The 27158-nt window shown below is 48.5% G+C and overlaps 1 protein-coding gene across 1 annotated transcript in view; it reads right to left on the bottom strand.

Annotated features, from left to right (window-relative positions):
- LOC149326930 (uncharacterized) overlaps positions 1–27158 on the bottom strand; it is a 244252-nt gene that overhangs the window by 101771 nt on the left and 115323 nt on the right. The window lies entirely within an intron of this gene.

Here is a 27158-nt window from a genome sequence, read left to right as displayed (position 1 = left end):
TGGTGCTGGCCATCTATTTAAAGTGTACTTTCGTAAATACGCAATTAATCCGTCTGAAGTATATTTAAATTCTGACAAATGGGTTGTCCGCGTAAACATATTTGCATTACACTTCAAGCTACCGTGGAACAATCTAGGGCTCGAAATGACGTTTCAGCGAAGAGTGAAAACTTTCCCTTTCTTGTCATCCTTTCGTTTATGGTAACTTCTAGCAGGAAGGTGATCACCACTTATACCCCTGCTACACGGGCGCTTCGAATGCCTTCCAGCCGAATGTCATCTAACGATGCTACACGTGTTCTGTCTAAGGGAGTGCTTGAAGATAATATTACGCCAATGAATATTAACCGCGTCAGCATGAAATTTCCCCGGGAGTGCGCCGATGAGGACGACTGCACTCATACTGTTGTTTACATCGCTTGTTTACATAACATAAAACGCAATCTGCGCTTTGGTTCTATTAAACAATCTGTTTTCTTTTTTACTGGTTGTACTCGTGATTGTTTACGCAGTGCGACAATGTGTGGGCAGCGATGATGCGATCGCACGCCTGAGAAAGCCGGGTTGTTGGCATCGCAGAGGACTGGCGCTTCTCGCTTCTTGTCCCGGCTTTCTCCGACGTGACCAGTACTTTTTTTTAAACTACTTTATCCAGAAGTATGTCTGGCGACTGTTCGCTTTAACTGAAACGGCCTAACTTGTTATCCACAAGGTAGCGACGGCGACGACTGCTGCTGGCCGTAAAGCACGGCTCGGTAGTCTGGGTCACACCGGCGATTCCCGTTCATCGTACGCGTGCCCTGCTATGTAAGCAATAGTTGATTTCAGGTCACTGTTGCCAAAACTACACCTGGTGACCATTTGCATTCGCTAAAGCTTGTGATTCGCTCTTCACAACCGCCGAAATCACAGATCCAACCCTGCGAACTCGCTGGGCCTATAGTCGTCGCGGAAGGGAACAGAGCCGTCGTCGATTGAAACTGATTTGGCAAGCGCTCATCGCTGGTGAGTGTTCAGGTATGCACACGTGAAATATAGCCGTTCGTTTCGCTCATTTAGAAGCGCGAGCATATACACACCGCCGCCTCATCACCGTGCTCTCGCTCAGCCGCCAACAAGGCTGACCGTCCGCCGACCGGATTCGTCGGTGTCGTTGGCCTGATAAACGTGTCCCTCTAGAATCATATTATAGTAAACTAGATATTTCCCTATAATTACATGCTGTTGCTCGGCGTGATATATACTGTCGTTGTCGGACTAGTGCGACCGCCGTCGTCGTCGTCGCTGTACACTGAAAACGAGCTGAGGCTTTCGAATGCGTTTCGAAAGTGTCGTGCAGCACCGCGGCAGTCCGTCGAGTCCGAATGTCATTCCTATTCTCAAATGTCATTCCACTCAATGTCATTTGAACATTTCCGTGTGAGAACGTGATAGCATTATACCAGCAAAAGCGCCTTGGGTACTTCTGGGTCCGAATAAGCCAGCGGAAAGGACCCCGTGTGGCAGGGCAGACCGGCTCCCTTACACGCCCCTGTATCTGTTGGTTGACAGTTGGACTCCTGACCTGTGCCTGACGCAAGTTTCAACTAGCAATTCCGTTCTCAATTAATCCTAGATTCGAACGCGACCAGTAGGGTACTTCTGCGATAATTTGGCAGCCCACAGAATTTGCGCAAAAAAAGGCATCACCGTGCAAAATAGTGCGTCGCTTTCGCTGGGTACATATACGGCAAGCCAAGTATAGCGCTTGTCGTAGGATTTGTTGTTTGCTATGTCACTGTCGTCTTGGTATGCTGTGTGTAGGTATCTGCCGTTCCCATTCAATCACGTGACCCTATAATATCAGACTCCTGTTGATTAATGATAAATACCCGTGTACGATTTGTTCTCCAGTTGAAGAATTAACCCGTGTCATTCCATGGAGCCGCCAGGTAGACTTTTTTTAAGCCCGAGTAAACACATTTTTAATGTATTAAATGTATATTTTTAGTATATTTCTAATGTATATTTTTATTATATTTTTAATGCATTATAAATATGCTAAGTGGGCAAAAATGTACTTTTCACGTATTTTTAAGAACGTTTAAAATATTATTCCTAGTATACTTAGAAAGCATTCGTATTGCAGTTTAAGCATAGGGACAAAAAATGCGAAATAAATATGAAATTAATACAATACGTTTGAAATGCATTTTTAGCACATCCTCTTTTTCGCTAAGGGATGACACGCTTCAAGTAGCCATATTTTTTTTCTATTTTACATTGATATTCTCAGAATCAGTTTCGGCTTCATAGAATTTACTTCCACCATGTTAGGCTTCTTTTCTGTATAGATACAGTGAGTCTCATCTCATTTTCCTCACTTCGCGTCTCAAAAGAATGAACTTTTCCGTATGGCCTTGTATTTCTATGAGAGCCGGCTGTTTCTAGGTGGTTGCTCAGTCTCGTGGGGCAGTCGCAGACGCTGTTGCGGTGAAGTGCAACGTGCTTCGGGAGACGCGTGGGGTCAGTGCGGTTGCTGGAGAACGCAACAAAAATTCGTCAGTACTGACAGCCTTCGAAATAATAAAGCTAACTAAAGCGGGTGAAAGTTACACAAAAAATTCGATGGGCTTAGCTAAGGTTAAGCCTGGATATCTCGAAGCGTGAAGCTGCGGTGATCCGCGATAAACACGCGCTTCCGGGGAACGTGAAACGATGACGCATAGCGCGCGGCAGCGTGCGACTGCTCTATGGGCAAGCGCGCCTTATATAGACGCTTTACAGCGCCTTATCATGAGGGCTGCCATCTTCGATCACATGATCAAGCCGCGATCACACGCTTCCTGACTGCTCGGCGTGCTCCTCGTCGCGACGGCTGCTGCGTCTGATGTTTCGGATATGACAGGCAGTGTATCGGTTGATAGTGTTGTAAAGGAGTGGGAAGATGACACTCTGGTTAGTCCAAAGCTTCGAAGAACATGCTAGAATCCTCATTTGATTACTATAAGCGTGATAACGTGATTGGGCTTCATGTCGCGAAGACCCGCTGAGTTCTCCGTCTGTTCGAGGCAGCGGGTGGACCGCCCTAATGCTTGTCTTTGAATACGCTGAAGGCTTTGTCCAATGTTTTTTATTATTATCTAAAACGGCAAGGTTTAATGCTCCTGCAGCACCACAGGTCATTGTAGTACTTTGTGCATGCATGCAGACGTCTTTCTAAAACGCTTGCATGCACATCGTACACATTTGTATACAACCTAGTAAGGTGCTTAGGAAACCTAAATTATTTTCTACTGGTTTTTTAAACATGGGAGGGCGACAAACAAAGAAACTCACAAATATTACCTAATCATGTAAGTAGTACAATGCACCAAGAAGCCTTCGAAAGCTGGCATGCAAAAGAAAGAAAGAAAGAAGGAAAGAAAGAAAGAAAGATCACAGCCACAGCGAAAATCAGCGCTAGACGAGGACGAAAAGAGGCGCAAGGATTCCGCGATATAATTGTTATAACGTGGACATGGCAACGCGTTCATGCTACACGAAGTTCACAATTAAGTCAGCCTCACAGATTTGGTACGCTCGAAGCTTTGGTAAAAATTTTGGCAGGCTCGATGCTCGATATGCGCAGATGAAAATGCTCGAGGTCTCGTCGGTAGTAAGTAATCGGCCGGAGTCACTTTTAGTGAGTTTCTCGCATGGACCGCGAGGAAGTGACAACCACCGATCACAGCAGCCGTAACGCAAATGCTTTATTGCGATTGTGGTCCACCAAAACCTAGCTATACTTGGAGCGAAGTTCAACACGAGCACCAAAACGGCGTGCAATACACGGACTGACGGTAACCGTTGTCCGCTTGCACTGCTGTGCACTGAATAATATGCAGTAGCGGTATGCAGGAGCGTAACTCGTCTTTAGTTTTCATAATTCGGCCTCAGGCGTTCCTTTTATGAATGACCGCACAACTGAACTTACGAGCTATGGGGCATCAGCGTGCTGCAAAGTAAATTAAGGCCGAAGTGACGGTTTCGCTGGCGGAACAGCTTGCATGTGGCTATGCTGTGCACTTACCCTAGAAGAATTTACAAGATCGAAACCTTTCTTTCTATATCGGCTATCTACCACTGGCGACCATGTTTGTTGCGTTCGCCCGTTCGGAAAGTGTGCATGGCGAACGGGAGTGAACAGGGGCAGTACATCCTTGTGCAGTTGGGTTCCGTGAAGCTCGCACACGTTCGCATCCCGCACCTTTTTCTCTCTGTCGCAATTCTCGGAATCCACAATGCAGCTCGTATTTTTTCTGCCTTTTCACATATTTGTGGGAAGAACACATTCGGCAGCCACCCACGACATTTACACTGCTGCGTCGAGGCGTACACGCAGGCGACTTATGAGGCCCGTAATGGCGCCGTGTTCCGAGCGCAACTGTGGCGCCATCTGGCTTAAAACGGAAGAACTGCGTGCTGCAAACGATCTCTACCCCGCCTTACAAATGCGCACTGCGTGCGGCTTCGGTGAAAGGTCAGAGGTTGGCGAGGAGGAGAAGCGGCGGCGCACATGCGCAGTAGCGTGCGCCGTGCATGACGTCACTCGTGCTCCGACATATGCCGGCTCACGCAAGCACGGTGTTGACTAGCTTTTCGCTTCAAAATCAGACTCGCGACCTCCCGTGAAGTTTCGTGCAATACACCTTGCTTTCTCTTTGTAACGCTAAAGCTGGCAAAAATTCCTTGTCAATGTAGGTGTAATTCCTGCTTAGTGTTGAAGGACGCCTATTCGGCGCTCCATACATATTTAACATCGATATTTTTTTAACGAGTTTTGTGCAATGGTTTACTGAGAATTGCTGCTTCCCTTTCATTTGTTCCTCACCATTCTTCTTCTCCAGACTCTCAGCGCGAAGTAAGCTAGACGCTTTTCAGCCAGTCTCGAAAGTTAATAGTCGGCTTTGATTACGGGTGTCGTCGCTTGAATTCCGGTTTGAGTCCTTCAGTACGGCAGCTAAATTCAGTTCTAACGCTAGCTACAAGCCAGGCTACACGATTGCAAATCTCGCTCTCGTCACTTTAACATTGTTTTTGCAGTTTATTCAGCGAGATATCTTTTACGCCTTCACTACCTGAACGAAAGCCATGCAGAAACATATGCACGTGCACCCATTGCTAGAAAGGAAAATTAGTCTAAACGATTCCAAGAAAAAACAGGTCACCTCACATCCAGAACTCTTCATTCGTTGTTTACTAGTGAGGGTAATTTTTTAGGCTTCTTGTTCTTTTTCCAAATTCTGAGTGATCCACCTTTTACGCGACAGTGTAATAGTTCAGTTTTGGCGAAAAGCCGGACTCGGTGTAATCGTTGTTGTAACCGAAAATACGGATAATTTGAAAAAGAGGCAACGCGAAATGTGGAGCGTTGGGTTCGAAAATTGTATAAAGTGTTAAAAATATGAGATTTGAAGCACGTTACGTGACCAAAACTTCAAAATGTCGCTAGTATATGCAAGTATATAAAGTTGTGAACGCGTCAAAGATAAAATGGTGTAGACGGGAATAAAACCTGTAGCTCATTGGATGTCACTCAGACACGGTACCATCAGGGCACATACGCACGATCGTGCGCCTTTGTTAAAACAAATGAATGAATTCATTATGCTTTGTTAAAGCATAATGAATGTGGGCATGAAAGAGAAAACAGTGTCCATGTCTGCGTCGGCAGCAGGAACAGCTGCCGGCCGTACAGCCGGAGCTAAACCTTACCGCCAATTTTTTCTGTAACTGCGGCGGGTGACTGCGTGAAGCTGCTATCACTATCAAAGTGCCACAAGCTACGCGCGACATCACTTTGACAATATTGGTATGGACGCTGGGAGGACGACGAAGTGGTTGGTAACGAAGACGACGCTGAGGTGCGCGCTTGTGTGCTGAGAGACTACTCCAAGCCGTCGGTCCCTTGCGTAGCAGGCTACTTTTGCTGTTTCTACTGCTGCTTCTAGCCGCCCCGTATCATTTGGTGGAGGTTGCTAAATTCGACCCCCGACCTCAAGCTGCCTCTCCGCCGTGGCCGCCGTCTCGCCAACATGTCTACCGAGTCCGAGCCATCTCCCTCTCCATCAACACCGCCAGCGGTCGTCGTCGCCCACCACCGCGAACCGGGCACGTTCTGCGGTACAGACGACGTTGATGTGGACGACTGGCTGGCCCTTTACGAACGCGTCAGCACGCACAACAGGTGGGATCCAAAGCTGATGCTCGCTAACGTGATATTTTACCTGACCGGCACCGCGAGAGTGTGGTTCGAAACCCACGAAGATGACTTGACCTCATGGAACATCTGTAAGCAGAAGCTCCGCGACCTCTTCGGAAAACCCATTGGCCGCCAACTCGCCGCCGTATCGTGCGCCGCGAACTGGAGGCGATGACGCCCGCTGTTTCTTCCTTGCCACTGCCGGACAACACCTTGGCCCTCATCCAAGCCGTCGTTCGCCAGGAGGTTGCGAACATCGCCGTCCCTTCTCCTCGCGTCGTGGGCAACGCTCATGCCAACCCGGACCCTCCAGTGATCGCAGCTGCCACTTACAGTCGCAGCTTCTCGCCTCGGTACCAATATCGCAATCCTGCCGAATGGCGTACCTCTGATGACAGGCCGATCTGTTTTACCTGCTCTCGCGTCGGACACATCTCCCGTCACTGCTGCAGCCGTAGGTCCCCGCCACCTCGCCCCTACTCCTTCGTCGACCGCCGCAACGACTACGGCCCGCGCCGCTTCACACCACGTCCCGATCCGCTCCGTGACGAGCCCGCTCCGTACGCTCGTGGGTCCAGCCGCTCAACTTCCCCATTAGGCCGCCGCTCCCGTTATCCTACCACACGCCGCAGCCCTTCTCCTTCGACCTCCTGCCACTTCTCGGAAAACTAGCCGATGCAGCCACCGGAGGTGACGCTGCATCATTGACCCGGCCTGAAAATCCTCTCTTGACCCCCGCTGCCCAACGTAATCTCTTGAATGCTCTCGTGGATGTTGTCCCGGTCCTTGCCCTCATTGATACTGGCGCCCAAGTGTCTGTCCTGAGCTCTTCTGTGCGCCGCCGTCTGAAGAAAGTTTTAACGGCTGCAGCCATGTCCATGGTTCGCGTCGCCGATGGCAGCGCCGCTGCCGTGATTGGAATTTGCACTGCGATAGTAAGTATTGCCGGACGTCATATACCCGTTTGGTTCACCGTCCTGACCAGGTGCCCTCAGGATACAATCCTTGGCCTTGACTTTTTAACCGCCCATTCAGCTCTTATTGACTGTTCCTAAGGCCTTCTCCCATTGGATCTGCCCCTGTGCAATGACGAATCCACCAGCTCACCTCGCCTTCAATCCACCGAGTTTGCTCGTCTCCCGCCACAAGCTGCTGTCTACATCCCGATGTCGCCTTCTTCTCCCGTCCCTGATGGAGACTACGTCGCCTGCCCTATCACCGCTGTGATTCTGAATCGTAACGTCCTTTTTCCCCACACCATTGTCCACATCACCAACAACTGCACCTGCCTCCCTGTCATCAACTTCAGCCTGTCCCTTCAGGTACTTCCGACCGGCATTTCACTTGCTGATCTGTCCCCATTGACCGATTGCCCAGTTTCTGTCCTGGCTCCTGACCAAACGACTGCCGTCTCCAATGTCCCTACATCGCAGCCCTCCCGTGAGGATTCTATTTCCCGGATGATAGCTGCCGATCTGCCCTCGGCTGATTCTACAGCTCTTCACAGCCTCTTGTCCTCCTACAGTGAAATTTTTGACTTTGCGGACCGTCCCTTGGGACAAACCTCTGTTGTCGCCCACCACATTGACACCGGCGAGGCCCGCCCTATTCACATATGACCCTATAGGGTCTCCTTCGCAGAGCGCCGTGTTATTCAGGCAGAGCTGGACAAGATGCTGGCCCGCAACATCATCGAGCCTTCCAGTAGTCCTTGGACGTCCCCTGTCGTTCTTGTTAAAAAGAAAGATCAAACCTGGCGATTCTGCGTCGATTACCGCCATCTAAATGCCGTCACAAAGAAAGACGTCTACCCTTTGCCCCGAATTGACGACGCTCTCGACTGCTTGCACGGCGCCAGTTACTTTTCCTCCATCGATCTTCGCTCAGGGTGCTCGCAGATCGCTGTCTATGAACGGGATCGGGAGAAAACCGCATTTGTCACCCCGGACGGCCTGTACCAATTAAAGTCACGCCTTTCGGCCTGTGCAATGCCCCTGCGACCTTCGAGCTCATGATGGACTCCCTCCTGCGCGGTTTTAAGTGGACGACATGCCTCTGCTACTTAGATGACGTGATTGTTTTTTCGTCCACATGCCAAAGCTACCTGCATCGCCTTTCAGCCATCCTTGCCGTCTTCCGCCGCGGTGGTCTTCAGCTGAACTCGAAGAAATGTACATTCGGCCGCCGTCAGCTCAAGGTCCTTGGCCACTTGGTCGATTCTGCTGGGATCCAACCCGACCCCGACAAAGTCCGCGCCGTGCGTTCATTTCCTACTCCGCGCTCCTCCGGTGATGTGCGCAGCTTCCTCGGCCTATGTTCCTATTTCCGCCGGTTCATCAAGGAGTTTGCGGAAATAGCCCGACCTCTTACCACGCTCATCAAGAAGGACATCCCGTTCTCTTGGGGACCCCCCCCCCCCCCCCCAAGATGACGCCTTCAGAGCCCTTATCGGTGCCCTCACTGCTCCACCTGTGTTGGCGCACTTTGATCCTTCAGCCCCTACGGAACTTCTCACCGATGCGAGCGGCCATGGCATTGGTGCCCTACTTGCTCAGCGGCAACGCAACAAGCTTCGCGTTATTGCGTACGCCAGCCGTCTCCTTTCTGTGTCGGGAATGCGGGAATGCCTCGCCCTGGTTTGGGCTATTGCAAAATTCCGCCCTGACTTGTTTGGGCACCCTTTCTCTGTTATCATGGACCACCACGCCTTATGCTGGCTTTCTTCGCTCAAAGACCCTACTGGCCTGCTGGGGCGCTGGGCTCTTCGCCTTCAAGAGTACACATTTTGTGTCGTCCACAAATCTGGCCGCTTGCACCAGGACGCAGATTGCTTGTCCCGTTACCCTGTCGATGCGCCCTCCTCCAACGAATACGAGGCTGACGCCTGCGTCTTATCCATCTCGGCCTTCCGCAACATTGCACAACAACAGCGCTTGGATTCTTCGTTACGTTTCCTCATCGACCGCCTCACTGCCAACCGCTGTGATGCGTCCCTCGCCCCGTTTGTGCTCCATGAGAACGTCCTCTACCGGCGCAGTATGCGGCCTGACGGCGCTGACCTCTTGCTCGTGGTCCCTCAACATCTGCGCAGCAGCGTCCTTGAGCAGCTTCATGACGTTCCCACGGCCGGTCATCTTGGAGTCTCCCGCACCTACGACAGCGTGCGCCGCCGCTTCTTTTGGCCCGGTCTATACCGTTCTGTCCGCCGTTATGTGGCCGCTTGCGAGCTGTGCCAACGACGGAAGACGCCCTCGGTTCTCCCTCCCGGGCACCTTCAGCCGATTCCAATCCCGTAGACCCGTTTTCCCGTGTCGGCCTCGACCTGCTCGGCCCTTTTCCGGTGTCTGCTATGGGAAACAAATGGATCGCGGTCGCGACGGACTACTCCACGCGCTGCGCTATTACTCGAGCGATCCCAACCAGCTGCTCAACTGATGTCGCTGACTTTCTCCTGCACGACGTCATACTCCACCACGGTGCTCCCCGTCACCTACTCACCGATCGCGGCCGCTGCTTTCTTTCCAAAGTGGTCGCCGAACTCCTCCTCTCCTGCACCGTCCGTCATCAATTCGCCACGGCCTACCATCCGCAGACGAACGGCCTCACTGAACGTCTGAACCGTACCCTCACCAACATGATTTCCATGTACGTCTCCGACCATCACCGTGACTGGGATATTAGCCTGCCGTTTGTTACATTCGCCTACAATTCTACGCGTCACGATACAGCCGGTTTCTCCCCTTTTTACCTTCTTTTTGGCCGCGATCCTTTGCTGCCCTTCGACAGTGTACTGCCCGCCACCGCCTCCACGAGTCCTTACGCTCGGGACGCCATCGCTCGCGCCGACGCTGCCCGTCTTGTCGCCCGCCAGCGGCTGTCGGCCTCCCAAGTCAATCAGAAACGACGTCATGACTGTCGCCGTCGTGAAGTCACCCACTCTCCTGGCACCTTTGTGTTACTCTGGGTCCCTTCCTGCCGTGTGGGCCTTTGTGAAAAACTGCTCCCCCGATATAAAGGCCCTTATCGGGTCGTACGTCTGGTGACTGCGGTGACGTACGAGATCACCCCGCTACATCCGCCATCCCCAGCCGCTGCACCCCGCACCGACATCGTCCACGTGTCCCGCCTCAAACCTTACAACTCGCCGTCTAGCAGGCCTGTGTAGTGCGCACAGGGACGGTGCTTTCGCCGCAAGGGGGGGTCATGCTACGGACGCTGGGAGGACGACGAAGTGGTTTGTAACGAAGACGACGCTGAGGTGCGCGCTTGTGTGCTGAGAGAGAGAGAGAAAACTTTTATTTAAAAAGAAGAAGGTTGCTCGAGCAACTTGGGTGGCACCCCTAGGCCAAGGCGCCACTGGCTTTAGCTGACTGACGGACTTGCTGAACCAACTTAAGTTGCTGATCCAGGGTCTCGCTGGTCAGGGCCACCTCCCACTGCTCATATGTCGGGTTGGATACAGTTAAGTGTTTTGGTTTCGTTGTATATTCCCACGATATGTGGTAGAGCGTAGGGCAAGCTCCACACCAAGGGCATGCATTCTGATATTGAGTGGGGCTAATCTTGTGTAGGATGAACAAGTTAGGGAAAGTGTTGGTCTGAATTTTCCTCCAGTCTATGGCTGCGGAGGAGTCTAGTTTTATGTGAGGGGGTGGGCATTTTCTGCGCTCCAGCCGAATATGTTCTAATCTGTCACCATAGGTGCTAGGCATGGGCGTGGGGTAGGGATGAGGATCCGCCCGGTGGGTTAAATCTCGGGCTAGATCGTTGGCTACCTCATTTCCAGCTAGTCCTTCGTGACCAGGTGTCCATGTTAGTCTGTGTGTTAGGCTGAGATTGCCAAGTAGCTGTGTTGCTCTTGAGGGAAGCCTACTCCAAGCCGTCGGTCCCTTGCGTAGCAGGCTACCTCTGCTGTTTCTACTGCTTTCTACTGCCGCCACGTATCAATACAGAAGTAAAATTGTCTTAGTTTTTTACATTTCATTCGTGTTTGTTTTTCTTTTCTTCTATCATTTGTCGCTGCTCCTGCGTCCTGAAAGCCGTAGACCGCGGGGAAAACGTCACTCCAGTGTGGCTGAGTTATGCCCATGGTACCGCTTCCCTCTATAAATGGGCCCCTCAACCATGAAGTTCTGGTGGGCTTGCAAACGAATGTCACTGAGTGCGGAAAAGGACGTTTAGTTCTACACAACAGATAAGATTTTTCGCTGCTAATTGCCGAAAAAACTATCCTTTCGCTATGAGACCAATTGGTGGGGCACGGTTTCAGCGGCTCGGCCGGACTGAAAGCCCGGCTGAGGCGTGCCTGTCCGAGGCTACTCGGCCGGACTGGCCTTACATGCGTTCTGTTATCTGCTCCTCCACCTCACGTTGTTTTCATCACAACTGATGTCAGAACCATACAAAACGAAACAAACTGAATAAATTCATGAGGCGGCATTCCTTGAAGATGAGACCAAAACATGGCCTATGCCTGTAACAGCTGTTGCTTTGAAACAAACAGTGCTGAAAGCAAGTGCACTGCGTCCGTGTCGCAAACAACTGTATATACGCGGCCCCCTAATTGCTCCCGACAAGGGCAATGCTGCGGGAAATGTTCTAACAGCGTGATTTCCGTAAGATATAAGCAACCGTTCGGCCGTCCTTCTGCCGTTGATGTGTGGCTTCACCAGCCCACTTGGCTTCCTCGCTGCTACCTTGCTCGCGCAAAGTCACGACACCCGTTCTCGTGAGACCCCATTTACCCCTGCCCAGCTTCAGCGCATCAGTTCCTTGGAATGGTTTTCGCTGCGGACTGTCCTTTGTCGTGTCTCCACCGCGGCTTGGCTCAAAGCGGCTCATTCAGTGGCTCATCTCCCTACTACCGCGTTTCTACGCAACTCCGCGACGAGCGCCTCGCGCCCACTTTTCCTCCATCCCTTGTGCATAGTACCGGCGCTCACCTCTGTGTGCCCGCATCAACCAGCATCGCTCGGCCTGTCGTGCTAGTCGGCAGTGGAAAGGACATTTGGGTGTGTGCGCCCCCTTCAGTTTCACCAGCACCCCAAGGCGCTAGTTTTCATTCCCGGACTCCTACAAACAGCTCCGTGGCCACCGATGGTTGTCTCCGTTCTTGTCTGTGCATTTAAGGGTCGCCAGACTGTGGTTCATCTTCGGGATGCGAAGTTACCGTGGCGGGTTCCAGGGGTGGCAGTGTGTGCAACTGTGTCCAGCAGCCCGGTTTCGCGGATGCCCCACGCTGCTGTCGCTACCCCTACCTTCTACTGGATCATACGTTGCCCCGCGGCTTGTCGTTGCAGCGGCGCTGTCGGCGCTGTCGCCTGTAGTGTCCGCGCAACGAGCCTCCCGTTATGCCTCAGGTGACGTGTGCACCCTGTCTTTACTCTTCCTCATTCTGCATCCCGCTGAGCGAAGGTTATTGTACCATTTTACCGTAAAGTGTGTTTTAGATGCTGCAGTATGTGTCATTGAAATGACAAACTCTTGCATAGTACAACTTCGGTGCTTTCTTAAAGGCTTCCATTGCAACAGTTAAAAAAAAAAAAGAACTCCACGGAGAGTAGACGAACCTAGAAATATACCGTCCTAAGTGAAAGAAACTGCCATAATTTCTTCACTAGCTCTGAATTGGCTGTAATATAGTTCCAAAAAACATCTCTGAAGACCTGGAAAACATTCCCTCAACACGCCATACCATTTCTACGAACTATGCTCCTTGCGGCGACAAAAACCACCCTGGAAGCAAATAATTTTGTTATTCCGTCTGACGTAATTTAGTTAGGTCTTATGAGGGAACGTGCTGGAGAACGAGTGAACTTATTGAGCCTTTTGAGCTTTTCGGTATATTTGAGTTTAGTGTGTAATCTCAGCACGTCCCTTCTAATAGGTTAATGCAATTTAATTAGGACATTTCCACTGACAACCTGACAGTTAGCTACGTCATGCATGTTCTGATATTGTAAACGATGAAGCTTTAGCCTTCGCTTCCTCTGCATGAAAGCTAATGTGTCCTTAGTGTTTTGCTTGGGCTAAGCCTTCGAAAGAATAGCCCAATTACTTGAATAAGGTACAGATATTGCGATATTAGATGGCCCACCGGAATACCGAAAAATCGCTGCAATTATTATTTTGGCGTTGCTATGTTGCGGCGCCTAAAAAAACTGACAATGCAGTAACAACACAATATCGGCGAGAACACAGTTTTTGTTGGTATTTACCTTGGTATGTATTTATCAAACATTTCGATATTTTCTTTTGTAATTTGTTTTGTTTTGACCTGTGCGATCGATATTTGCGTTATCGACACCTGCTATCAAATCTATCTAAGACACTCTAGTTTGCTTCATGGTATACGAGATAAATAAATGAAATTGAACATAACATTTGCACTGTGAATCGACTGCGCTTAGCTATAAATCAGGTAGCCGTTCTGTTGGAGCACCCCATGAATCTAGTTATTTTTATTATATGATATTATTATTTATTTCTATACGTATTCACCGCCTATTTGTATTTGCGTGCGGGGATGCAAATAACCTTGATTCGCCAAAGTACAGCGTTATTTCAAAACACATTCAACATAGCCAAACAGCACTGTAGAAGGAAAAACTTCTCAATGCGTAATCCTAAACAAAGTGCGGTGATGACGAGATTTCCTAGAAACCTCGGCCAATATTATTCGCTTGAAGTTCAAAATGAGTCCGTCTAAGCAACTACGGATTAATCTCTCAGGCTACTGTTAATTTACGCAGTGTTGTGCTACATTATCACAGTTAAGTACAAGGAACACTAGTGCACACTTCGCAACACATCTCATTCGTACGTGCGGCTCTGGTGCAGAAAAAGCGCAATTCATGCCTATACAAAAACCGTTCTCTGAAATCTGTGTTTGCCAACCCTTTGGAGAAAGTTCTGCCAATGTTGCGTGCACACTCGAAGATCAACTCTCCATCTTGAATTGATTCCAGTGGTAAATTTGATCCGCTATGTTGGCTTTTTCAATAGCTGCGATATCTTTGATTTTGTAGATTTTTTGACACACATAAAAAATATACGCGCGAAAAGAGCTGCAATCAGCAAGCGGCATCACAGCGTCCGCTCAAAAAATGCTGAGGTACCGTAATGTTAATCAAAAAAATAGAAATTTGATTCAATAAGGCTTGACCGTTTTGGTACACTGAGACAGTAAATAAGACTGCTTAAACAAAAATAAAATGTAAATTGGCGCCGGTCTGCAAGCCAGAAATTCGCAGAAAACCGTACGGTTAATCACTGAGGTTTCTTTTCTTGGTACGGCGCATTTTCGTCAATTGAAACTTGAAAATTGCTCTAAGGGCTTAGATACTGCTTATAGGTCTGTACTCTAAAATCTAAAAACAAGAAAGAATTCGTCCTTACCAAATTTGGCGTAAGGCCCAGCTGTGCAAGCGTCTGATTTTGCGGAGTAGAACCTATCGTTAAGGGCCATATGTGCCTCGTCATGTTTTTTTGTCCCTCAATGGTCATGTGGGACATGGAGATGTAGAGAGAGGGCAAGAAGATTCTCCTGCAAGTGCAAAATATCCAAATAAATCCTACCTTTATGCGAAACTTTTACAATGCAATGCAGAGACTTGTGACCATTGGCACACTCAGTTCGAAGTGAACGCTAAGTTAGGCATAAAATATGTTGTCACTGAACAGTGCCACAGTGCAGGTTAGAGCGACATATTTGCATTTCTTGTTTCATACTACTCTATATTTTAATGACAAAAACATATATAGCCCCAAACGACAGCAAATGACTAAATGCTGTTAGATCCTGCGGTTAGAAATATCATTAGATGACAGTGAAATAAGTTCCCCCGACACTAATGCAGCCATGCGCCGCCATAATAACCATGTTCATTTCAAAACTTCTAAAGAGATCTCGAACAGTTCCGGTGTGACTTAGTACTGCACTAGAAGCAACAAAGAAACTAGGAACAGTAGCTTTCTTATAACGGTTAATCATTGATGAAAAGGAGCGCGAATAAATAAACCAATAAAGCGAGGATCAGCTAAAGACTGCCAGTATCACCTCGTACCTATTACAAGAAAAAAGATCTGCTATAAAATGCTTACCGTATCTCAATGCTGATCCTGTATAGTAAAACCACCCTTCTTTATAGCTTGTTGTGCGAGCAGCAAAACATCATCTGAGCCGAGAGACATATTTCTCCGGCGCTCAAAGAGCAGTCAAAGCATCAGAATTGCAAATAGCTGAGTACTGCTGCGGAAAAGCTGATAAGCCTCAGATAATGCTTAAAGAAAGTGTACATTTGCAACGTTCGAACAACACAGCGCAATTACGCCACATATATGCTGCCGGGATTCATTGGTGATAATTATGTGGCGAAAACAACTTATTTCTTGCATGAATCAAATTGCCGATAGCTAGTGATCTCTGAAAACAAAACAGCCTTTTTATTGCCCCTCTTTTCCACGAAGTGAAGATAGCTATATTGTGCACCATCCTACATCTTTCTTCCTACCTCACTGGAAAGTCAAACCTGAAGTGCACCTGATTTGTATCGATCCAGGAAGCAAGGTTTCGAAAGGGCACGGTTGTTCCCCAGGGAGTCTTTACCATCGGGCCCTTGCATTGTCATATGATCCCAGAGTATAGAATCTCGAAGAGTGTAGATGATTTATGCACTATGGACAATGCAGTCCCGGGCGTGCCGTCACCACTGCTATTGACGATGCCTCGCATACCTCTACACTGGCATATCATAGATCATAGAATCTCGAGGACTGCAGCTAATTTGTGCATTATTAGCAATGTAGCCCAGGGCGCTCGGTCACCGTTCTTATTGAAGATGCCTCGCATAACTCTGCACTGTCATGTGATCCGCATCATAGAATCTCAAGGACTGAATCTAATTTCTCATAACTCTGCACAGTTTAACAGTACCTTTTGCTGGGCTAGTTGGTGTGACATTTTGCTCGGGGAGGTAAAAATGGCGTTAAATTTTACACAAACCACACAGAAAGAGGAACAGCACAAGCGCTGACTCCAACTATGTTTACTGAAAGCCACATGTTGCATATATATAGCCCGAAGGAAAACGAATGCCCATTTCTTACCTGGGAAAAAAAAACGCACACACGGGCGGAAATTTCTTATACTCGAGAATTTTTTAGCAATCTATGCTCGCTTCCTCTTAGGAAGAAAGAAGTGGTGCTGACGCACTTGCCACCCCTCTCTATGATAAAAAGGCTTCTTGCAGTTTGCGAGCTAGACTATGTTTACTTATAGTTAGAATTTTATTCTCGTCAAGTCGTGGTACAACGTTCTTTTTATTTTCATCAATGCAAGAGCAGCAATGGGTGGGTGGGTTTTCGGACGAATCTGATGCCTTCCCTATCGATCTTCTATGTTCCACAGCGCGCTCGCTGACGCAGCGTCCAGACTGACCGACGAACAACTTGCCATGTGTAAGGGGGATCTCGTAGACCACTCCCGTGGCACACCTTACGTAGGTTGTCGAGTGCTTCTTCTGACACCCAGGTGTTGCTTCAGCACAGCTGCTAACCTTGGGGCACATCTTGACCAATTTGCAGGGGGCAGGGAAGACCATGGGGACTCCGTACTTGTTGCCAACTCGTTTTAAATTGTGGGACACCTTGTGAATATACGGTATCACCACTGGTTTGGCTTCATCGAAACTTTCTTTCCAGCGTTGCCCGTTTGGCTTGCCCTTAAGTTTCTGCAGCAATGCCTCGGTCACGGCAGCTAAGGCGCAGGTTAGGGAACCCTTGTTTACGTAGTCTACTCACCTTAATCTGGATGCTCGCGCGCATCAAGTGCGAGCACGACTTGAGGAGTGCAGATTCCATAGAAAGGGTGGCGATAGCCCTCTTGACAGTTTTTGACTGACCGGAATCATATGGTAAAAATCTTTCTTGGTCCTGGGAAAGTAGCGCCGGCAAACACTTCTGTCCCTCAGATTAATATTAAGGTCTAAAAATTGGAGGCAGTCATGATCAGGAAGCTCAAATGTGAAAGACAGCATCTAATGTTGTACGAACGTTACTAAAATTTTCATCGCAGTCTCCTCACAGCGGCCTGTGTCATGTCGCTTTAAAATCACTTAAAAATCATCAACGGGGAGCAGGAGAGCGGGCTCTCCCTCCTGCAGGCGGACAAAGAAGGGAACTGTGTGCTCATGCCTTTAGGCCTTTACAACGAGGAAGCTTGTCAAGCAATTTCGAAGAACTTTGTGGAAATCAAGCCATCTGCCACCAGTATCAAAGGCAAGGCAGTTGACCTCTGCAAATCCATGGAGCTGCAGAGCCTGGCAAGAGCTGTTTCGAACTCCTCTGTGAATAATTTACCAATCTTCTTTGCGGTTAAGACCCATAAACCAGATTCACCGTTTAGGGCCTTAGTTAGATAGGTACTTGGCAGCAACACATCAGCCGCTTTTTGCTTAAGGACCTGAAGATTTTGGATGTTTCTGACCGTTTTTCCATGAAATATTCTTTAGATGTAGGCGGCGTGCTGGAGAGGGAAAAGGAGGTTGGTTACTCCTTCTCTATAGATGCAGATTTTTTTTACTCTGTGCCCCATAGCGACCTGTTCATTGCTGTTCGACAATGTATTTAAGCTAGCGTCACTATTTCATTTCAAATTAAGGCAGTGGTGAGTGTTGACAGTTTTATCTCTATTTTAGAGCTTTGTATTAGGCCCACCTTCATCCAGCTTGACAAACAGCGGTTCCTACAACGCGAGGGCATTTGCATGGGTTCAAGTGTCCCGCCACTTTTATGAAACATTTTTCTCGCATCCATTGACAACATTTTGGCGTCACTAACTGACGACGGAAATGTCCTAAAGATGTTTAGATATTGTGATGATTTTTTTTGTAATTTTAAAGACATGACACAGGCTGCTATGAGGAGACTGCGAACAAACTTTTAGAAACGTTTGCACAACATGGGATGGAGCTGTCTTTCACATTGGAGCTTCCTGAACAGGAATGCCTCCCGTTTTTGGACCTTAATTTTAAGCTGGAGGACAGAAGTGTTTGCTGGCACTCTCATATGATCACAGATCACAGAAACTCGAAGTTGCTAGCTAATTTGCGCATAATGAACAATGTAGTCCACGGCGCTCCGTCAATATTCCTATTGACGATGCCTCGCTGCCTCGCATAACTATGCACTGCCATATGTTCCAAGATCAGAGAATCTAGAGGACTCTACGTAATTTGTTCAGTATTGAAAATCCAGCCCAGGGCGCTCCATTACAATTCCTATTGGCGATTTCTCGCATAACTCTGCACTCTCATATGATCTCAGACCATAGAATCTCTACTGAAGCTAATTTCTGCATTATGAAGAATGCAGCCGAGGGCTGTGCATGACCACAGCTATTGACTGTGCCTCGCACGATTGCGCACTGTCATATAATCGAAGATCATGCAATCTCTAGGACTGTAGCTAATTTGTTCAATATGAACAGTGCAGCCCAGGGCGCTGTGTCGCAATTCCTATTGACAGTGCCGCGCATAACTTCGCGCTCTCATAAGATCCCAGATCAGAGAATCTCTAGGACTCTAGCTAATTTCTGCCTTATGATCAATGCAGTCCAGGACGCTCCGTGACCATTGCTGTTGATGAAGCCTCGCATAACTATGAACTGTCATATAGTCCCAGATCATAGAATCTGTATGGCTGCAGTTAATTTGTTAACTATGAACAGTGCAGTCCAGGGTGCTCCATCACTACTCCTATTGACGATGCCTCGCATAACTCTGCACTTTCATATGATCTCAGATCACAGAATCTCGAGGACTGCAGCTAATTTATGCATTATGATCAATGCAGCCAAGGGTGCTCCGTGACCATTGCTACTCACGATGCCTCGTATATTTCTCTACTGTTATACCATTCCAGATCATGGAATCTCGAGGACTGTAGCAAATTTGTGCTTGATGAGCAATGCAGCCCAGGACGCTCCGTGACCATTGCTATTGACGATGCCACGCATAATTCTGCACTCTCATATGTTCCCAGATCATAGAATCTCGAGGACTGTAGATAATGTTTGCACTATGAATAATGCAGCCCAGGGCGCCCCGTCACCATTCCTATTCACGATGCTTCGCATAACGCTGCACTCCCATATATTCCCAGATCATAAAATCTCGAGGACTGTAGCTAATTTCTGCATTATGAACAATGCACCTCTGAACACTCCATGACGATTGCTATTCACGATACCTCGCATATCTCTGCACTCTGGCATGATCCCAGATCATAGAATCTCTAGGACTGCAGCTAATGTCTGCATTCTGATCAATGCAGTCCAGGGCGCTCCGTGACCATTGCTATTGACGAAGCATCGCATAACTCTGCAGTGTCATATGATCCCAGGTCACTGAATCTCGAGAATTGTAGCTAATTTGTGCTTTATGAACAATGGAGCCTAGGACGCTCCACGACCATTTCTAATGTCGATGCCTCTCATGATTCTGCACTCTTCTTCTGCTTCTGACCCACCGACAAGCCGGGATTTTGTTTCCACGGTAGACAGAACGGCTGCTGCATCGCGTCCTTCCGGCGACGGCAATTACAGTGCACATATTTCAGCGGGCTCAACGAAGTCGGTAACGCATGCGACGGCCGTTCCTTTCGCAGTGGGCTGGAACTCGGTTCCGAAGTTGGTGAGCAAGAGTGTCGCAGAGCGATCGCGTAAGCGAACAAGCCCTCTTGGCGTGCAGATTCCTTTCTCGAGTAGAAGGCTGACGTTTCTCTCTGCCATCACCGGGCGAGTCGCTTTGCACGGCGACCATCATGCTGCAGCGCGGAGGCACCGTCACGTCATCAGCAGCAATACGCAGGGCGGGCATCCTGGAGTCATCTGGGTCGGCTCTTTCAATTGCTTGCGTCGGCGAAACGTCACGCGCGGCTCTTTTAAATTAATAACGGCGCCGTTAGCTTGTAAAAAATCCAGGCCGAGAATGACATCGCGCGAACAGTGAGGTAAGCAACAAACTCACAAACGTAAACAAATCCGTCAATTGTAACTTTCCCCGTACACCGGCCAACAGGGGTGATTAGGTGCCCAACCAGCTGTGCGAATCTCAGGCCAAGTCCACGCGGTTAAACTTTCCAGAGTTCCTTTGCTAGCTCCTTGCTCATAACCGAATAGTCCACTCCCGTATCAACCCGTATGTACTTATTTTAAACCTGTTTTCTCCTTCTTTTGCACCAAGTTTTTCACCAGCAGCCCTTCAATATATTAATATCCTGTTCTGGAATTCACAACGTCTGGCTTAGTATAGACACTACTAAAAGTCCCGGTCCGGATAATATTCCTAACATGTTTTTGAAAAGGTATTCAGAATGGTGTGCACGTCATCTTACAATAATATTTCAGTGCTCACTCGACTCGAGCAAAGTACCGCGAATTTGGAAGGCCGCTAACATTGTTCCTATTCATAAATCAGGCAACAAACAGATAATTTCTAACTATAGACCGATTTCATTGATATCTACGTGCTGTAAACTGCTGGAACATATTATTCACAAGCACATTATTGAATACTTAGCTAATAATGACATCCTTTCAAAGCATCAGCATGGTTTTCGTGCAGGGTTTTCTACTATTACTCAGTTAATTGAATTCACGCATGATATTGCCACCTCTCTTAACAATCGTGAACAGGTCGACGCCATTTTCATTGACTATTCTAAAGCCTTCGATAAGGTATGCCACCAAAAACTTATCTCCAAACTTCGCACCTTTCTTACAGGATCTTACGGTGATAAATTACTCGAATGGATTATAGATTACTTAAACCTCAGGACTCAGTTTGTTACCTACAATCAAGAAAAGTCATTACCGGTTCTTATTACCCCGGGTATTCCACAGTGTTCCGTTCTTGGACCCCTTTTGTTCATAATATATATCAATGATGTCATTCAAGTTGTTTCTAACACTTCTGTTAAGCTTCGTTTGAACGCTGATGATTGTGTTTTGTATTCCAATGTTTATAATGTTAATGGTCAGGTTCTACTAACTAATGTTTTCTCTTCTTTTTACGACTGGAGTAAAACTTGGCAAATTGAGATTAATTTCCAAAAAACGGTGACAATGACCTTTACAAATAAAGAAACAACCCTTACATTTCAAGTACGGCAATGCAGAACACATACTCGAAAGTGTCCACGAAATCAGGTACCTTGGCGTAGTATTCTCCCCGAACCTAAAATGGCATAAGCATGTTGATAATATATGCGCGAAATCATTAAAAAATCTAGGCTACCTAAGAAGAACTCTAAAGGGCGCTAGTAAAGAAAGCAAACTAACAGCTTATAAATCCCTTGTCAGGCTGCTTCTTGAATACGCGTCAGTCGTGTGGTCCCCTCACCTTGTGCATGATAAAGATAAACTTGAGTCGATACAGAAAAAAGGGATTAGATTCATTTTTAACCGGTACGATCGCAAATTTTCCCCTTCACTACATTACCATGTTTTATCACTGAATTCCCTCGAGCATCAATGAAAATGTGACCGGCTTGTAATGCTACTCAAAATAGTGCACAAATCCGTTTCTTTAGCTGCCCCCATTTCATTCCCTGGTCGTACTGCACGTGTGACCCGCCGTACAGATCCCATGAACATCTCATCATTATTCAGATCTTTCCTTGATTGCCACAAATTTTCTTTTTTCCCGCACACAGTTGAGATGTGGAATTCCCTTGATGGTGCATTGCGACAGCTTCCACCGGCGCAATTCGTAAAACAAGTGCCTTTTCATGTATTATGATTTTCTTCTTTATGTAACCACTCCTGCTATGTCTCGAACCTGAGACAGCAGTATCTGTAAATAAATAAATAAACCAATGCCGTAACTGCTAAATCGTAGATATCGACCGGTGAGTCTGAAGCTGCACCTCCTTTGTGATCGCCACGTCTCCTCGTTTGATCAACGTCGTCTGGTCGTGAACGTGATGGAGGATGTTCGGCTGTTTGCTCGTCAGCGGCCTTACCTCCGCCAGCCGCTGGGTCTAGTTTCCCCGGCGAGGACTCGGTGAGCGGCTAAAACAGCTTCTCGAAGGACGGGGACTTGGCGAACAATAGCGGATAGAGGTTGGTGGGTGGTAGTCAGGGCGAGGGAAGTCAGTATGATTTCGGCGCGTTGACAGGTGTTCCTCAATTTCGCGGGAGCGTTCGCCATTGAGCGGACAGGGGACTCTCGGGTGAAATCCACGAATTCCAGCTCGGCGATAAGGGCACCGCCGCAAGATATGGCCAGCCTCACCAGTGGTAACAAAGGGGCCGTTGGTCAGGTGCCCGCCACACGTCCGTCTTCCGCAGGGACATGCGGTGGCCACGGCTGGAAAGCAGATGGGCTTGCCCTTGAAGGGGTGAGGTCGCAGTTCTGCCGGAGTACCGACGCGTACGTCTGGCGCAGGGGCGTGGGTGTAAGGGGAGCAGGGGCAACAGGTTCAGGGACCACCTGCTGCACTTTCTCTCGGATATTTTGGGCTCCTGGCCACCAGGGCATAAGAGGTAATGAGGCCGCTGACTCGGCTGCCGAGTGCTTACTCACCAGGCTCCTCATCCCAGCTCTTCTGGCTCGGATGCTAACCAGCCGCTGCTGCGGTTGAAGGAAATAATAACGCATTATAGCGACAATCACCGCCTTTTCCCGGCCCCTGCAAAGGGGCTGAGTAAGACGGAGGAGCCAACTTTAAGGCGCCTGCAGACAGGTACTCTACTCTGTCCTGCAATCATAAAACATTACGATCCTAACACGGATGGGCGATGCCCGCACTGTGTGGAGACATGTGATATCTTCCACATGGTGTAGTAAGGTACTCAAAATCCCCACCTTCCCCCTTCCCCTACCCCTTCCAGAGAGGCATGGGAGACTGCCCTCCTCAACTGCTCCACGCTTGGGTCCTAAAGGGCTCTGGTTAGAGACGGGCTAGAGACGGGACCTCGTCACGCGGTGTCCCGGACTAGGAACGCCGAACATATAGCGGGCCAATGTGTGGCTCCCATACTTTATTTTACCAAATAAAAGTTTTCACCACCACCACCGTCACCATTCCGATTGACGATACCTCGCGCAACTCGGCACTCTCATATGATCGCATATCATAGAATCTCGAGGAGTGTAGCTAATTTATTCATTATGAAAAATGAAGCCCAGGGCGCTGCGTCACAATTCTTATTGGCGATGCCTCGCATAATTCTGCGCTCTCATACGATGGAAGATTATAGAATCTCTAGGACTGTAGCTAAATTTTGCATTATGAAGAATGCAGCCCAGGGCGCTCCGTCACCAATCCTATTCACGATGCCTCGCATAATTCTGCACTGTCATGCGATCCCAGATCATGGAATCTCGAGGACCGTTGGTAATTTTTGCATTATAATCAAGGCAGCCCGGGATGCTCTGTCACCATTCCTATTGACGATACCTCGCATAACTAAGCACTGTCATATGGTCCAAGATTATAGAATCTCGAGGACTGTAGCTAATTTGTTTATTATGAACAATGTAGCCCAGGCCGCTCCGTGATCATTCCTATTGACGATGCCTAGCTCTCTACTTCCAGGTAGCCGGAGAGCCCCTCATACACTGGGCATACGACGAGCGTCCGCAAAGTTGCGGGGAATTCAAGAGCTATTATAGATTGAGATGTAGACTGGTACCCACGCTAGATCGTGGTCTAAATAACCAAGAAATAGTCACGTGGAGGCAGCTCCAAACTATTACCCTCTTGAAGCCTATGTCGATTTTCAAAGTGCAAACAGAGCGTAGCGACAATCTACGATCGAAGATGACATCGCTTACATGCGTACGTCCAGTGCAAGTATGGTGGAACCCTATCGTCCTTGTCTCAGTGAGAAATATCTCGCTCCGAAAGACGTGAGTCTGGGAACAATAACATTTACTGACATAGGAGCGGTGGAGACCACGGCGGTGGAGGCGGATTTTATGACGGCGACGTCGTGCTGCTAGAACGTAAGTACGGATTTGAAATCACTCTGTTGTTTAAGTACTGCCGCCGTCTCGTTTTTTTTTGAACCAGCCATTTTTAGATTTCACAGCGTAGAGGGACAAAATACCACAAAATGTTCTCTCAGTTCCCTGCCGAAATGTTTTGTCCTTCATGGTAACAAGACTAAAATTAGTTTTGTTGTGTGCATTCTTTCTTTACACAAGCATATGGTGCATACATGCGAGCGCAATCAGCGACGAGCGTCCTGAGGGGAAGCGGCTCAAGGCCCTGAAAAAAACATCACGCATCGCATAGATGCTGCGGAATATGCCGTAAATAAAAGAGGATGACCAAGCAAGCATTGGAATCGCCCGAGCTACCTGTTTACAACACACATTTGCAAAGCAATATTGATTCAAATACGAAAGGCGTGAGGTGCATTCACGATACTGAGCATTGCCAATGCTCAGGACCAGGTGTTATGAGACGCCTGTCTTCTTTTGCATGCATTATCTCCTTTTAAGTAATGTGACGTACAACTTCCGCTGTATGAGATTCTCGGTAGCTCCATTTCTTCTTTTTTTTTCTCTTTCTTATTTCTGAGCGATTACCAATCCACAATCACTTTACCGATAACGACCGTCGATTACAATCTCAATTATCGATTACCTATCATCAATCCTTATCTAGCTTACAGAGCACGAGCTACTACGCCACTTCCACACATACACACTATTTGTTTCAGTACAGTGAAGCACCATAACACCCCCTTTTCATTCAGTCCAGCCGCCGCGGTGGCTTAGCGGTTATGGTGCTCGGCTGCTGACCCGAAAGACGCGGGTTCGATCCCGGCCGCGGCGGCTGGAATTTCTTTGGAGGAGAAATTCTAGAGGCCCGTGTACTGTGCGATGTCAGTGCACGTTAAAGAACCCCAGGTGGTCGAAATTTCCGGAGCTCTCCACTACGGCGTCTCTCATAGCCTCAGTCGCTTTGGGACGTTAAACCCCATAAACCATAAACCAAACCATTCAGTCCAATCTCTGACGCGTAATTAGCATATTAGTGTTTGTTTGGCCCCGCCGCGGTGGGTGGCTCAATGGTTTCTGCGCCCGGCTGCTGACCCGAAAGACGCGGGTTCGATCCCGGCCGCGGCGGCCGAATTTCGATGAACGTGAAATTCTAGAGGCCAGTGTACTGCGCGATGTCAGTGCACATTAAAGAATTCCAGGCGGTCGAAATTTCCGAAGTCGTTGACTGCGGCGGCCCTCCTAGACTGAGTCGCTTTGGGACGTTAAGCCCCCATACACCACACTAATATTTGTTTTTTTTTCATTACTGTCAGTCCTGAACACATCCGAAGCACATGTTACTATGTCACACATCCGACCACGCGTTCCATGGGTGTCCCTCAAACACACCTGTAAAACTACTCTTCGTGGCCTACGGGCAATAAAGAACCAAAAAGAACCTTCGTGGCATACGCGTTACTTGCCCACCTGGCGCAGTGGGGCATGGTTCGAACCGAAACGCCCGCTATTTTCTTTTTCTATTTACAGGAATTGGTTTTTTTTTTCGACTGACGACGGGCGGAGCCGGGATTTCACCTGAACGAGCTCCTTACGCTGTCGCTTAATACCTGTGACTGTCCAATTGACCTTTTCCCGGAATGCATCACAGCTCGCGTTTCTGGTTCGATGGGCAAACAATAGCGCGCACCGAGGTGTCTCTAACAAGGAGAAGGAATGGGGCAGGGGAGCAATCGTCCGCAGGAAAACCGGTTGAGAAGCGAAAGTGGACTGTTTTTCCTGTGGAAGAAGTTCAGATTGGGCTAATTAGTGTAGATTCATAGTGGTGGTTCAAGAGCGCAAGCACACTGTTACGTTCTACCGGTCAAAGGCCGGCAGCAACGTGATGAAAACAGGCCGATTCGCAGAGCAGAAAAGACGCCCCTTTATTTCCAGCTCGGAAATATATATAGAAGAGAGAGAAAGAAGGAAAGAAGGACCATCGACGCAGGCGCCGAGAGGCGCATGTGGTCCCGATTGTGTTATCTGCAGCATTCCTTTCTCCTAGTAGCCGTAGCGCTCCACTGGCTTTTTGGTTCTTGTGGACCGACGTAGCTCAGGAACAGACCCTCGGGAAGGTCTTGAGCCTCGTAATTCGGTGTTCCTAAGGTCGTAGCAGGAGATTCTTCGGGATTCGAAGTTTCCTTGCTTCCGTCTGTGTCTGATGAGCGTTTTCGGATCTGGTCGACATGGCGTCGAACGACTCCGTCCTCAGTTGCTACAGTGACAAGACGGGCACCACTCGTAGATTTTACTTTTCGTGGTGTCCACTTTTCTCCGACGCCGTAGTTGCGCACATAAACGGCATCTCCCGGGACGAAGTACCAACTGGCGGAATCAACCGCTAGATTTTTGGGCATTTCGTGGCTTCTAGGAGGAAAACACATGTCTAGTCTTGTACGCAAACGGTACCCAAGAAGAAGTTCGGACGGTGCAAACCCTGAAGCCTGTGGCGAATTCCTGTAGTTACAAAGAATTCTCGCCAGAGCAGTTGCAAACTCCACACCAGGCATACTCTTCAAACCGTCCTTGTAGTTCTCACGGCCCGTTCTGCGAGACCATTGCTTTGAGGGTGGTAAAGTGGGGTCCGGATATGCTCGATTCCATTTTTCTCCAGAAATACAGCAAACTCGGACTCGGTAAAGGGGGTACCGTTATCCGTAACTATGGTGCGGGGCAATCAAAACCTGCTAAACAAGGTTCGCATGCCGTCGGCAGTGGCAGTAGCGGTTGCTCTAGATACTGGAATGGCTTCTATACAATTGTTGTGAGCGTCGACGATTACCAACAGCATCTTGTTACCAATAGGCCCTGCGCAGTCGGCATGCAGCCGTGACCACCTCTCGCGCAAAATCGGCCAGCTGACGGGGTTCCGTGCAGGT

This window comes from Amblyomma mixtum, chromosome 10 (assembly GCF_055824585.1).
Source record: "Amblyomma mixtum isolate Tamu chromosome 10, ASM5582458v1, whole genome shotgun sequence".
In the NCBI taxonomy this organism is placed as follows: domain Eukaryota; kingdom Metazoa; phylum Arthropoda; class Arachnida; order Ixodida; family Ixodidae; genus Amblyomma; species Amblyomma mixtum.
Note: the sequence above shows the minus strand (reverse complement) of the source record. Positions and strands in the feature narration are given on the sequence as shown.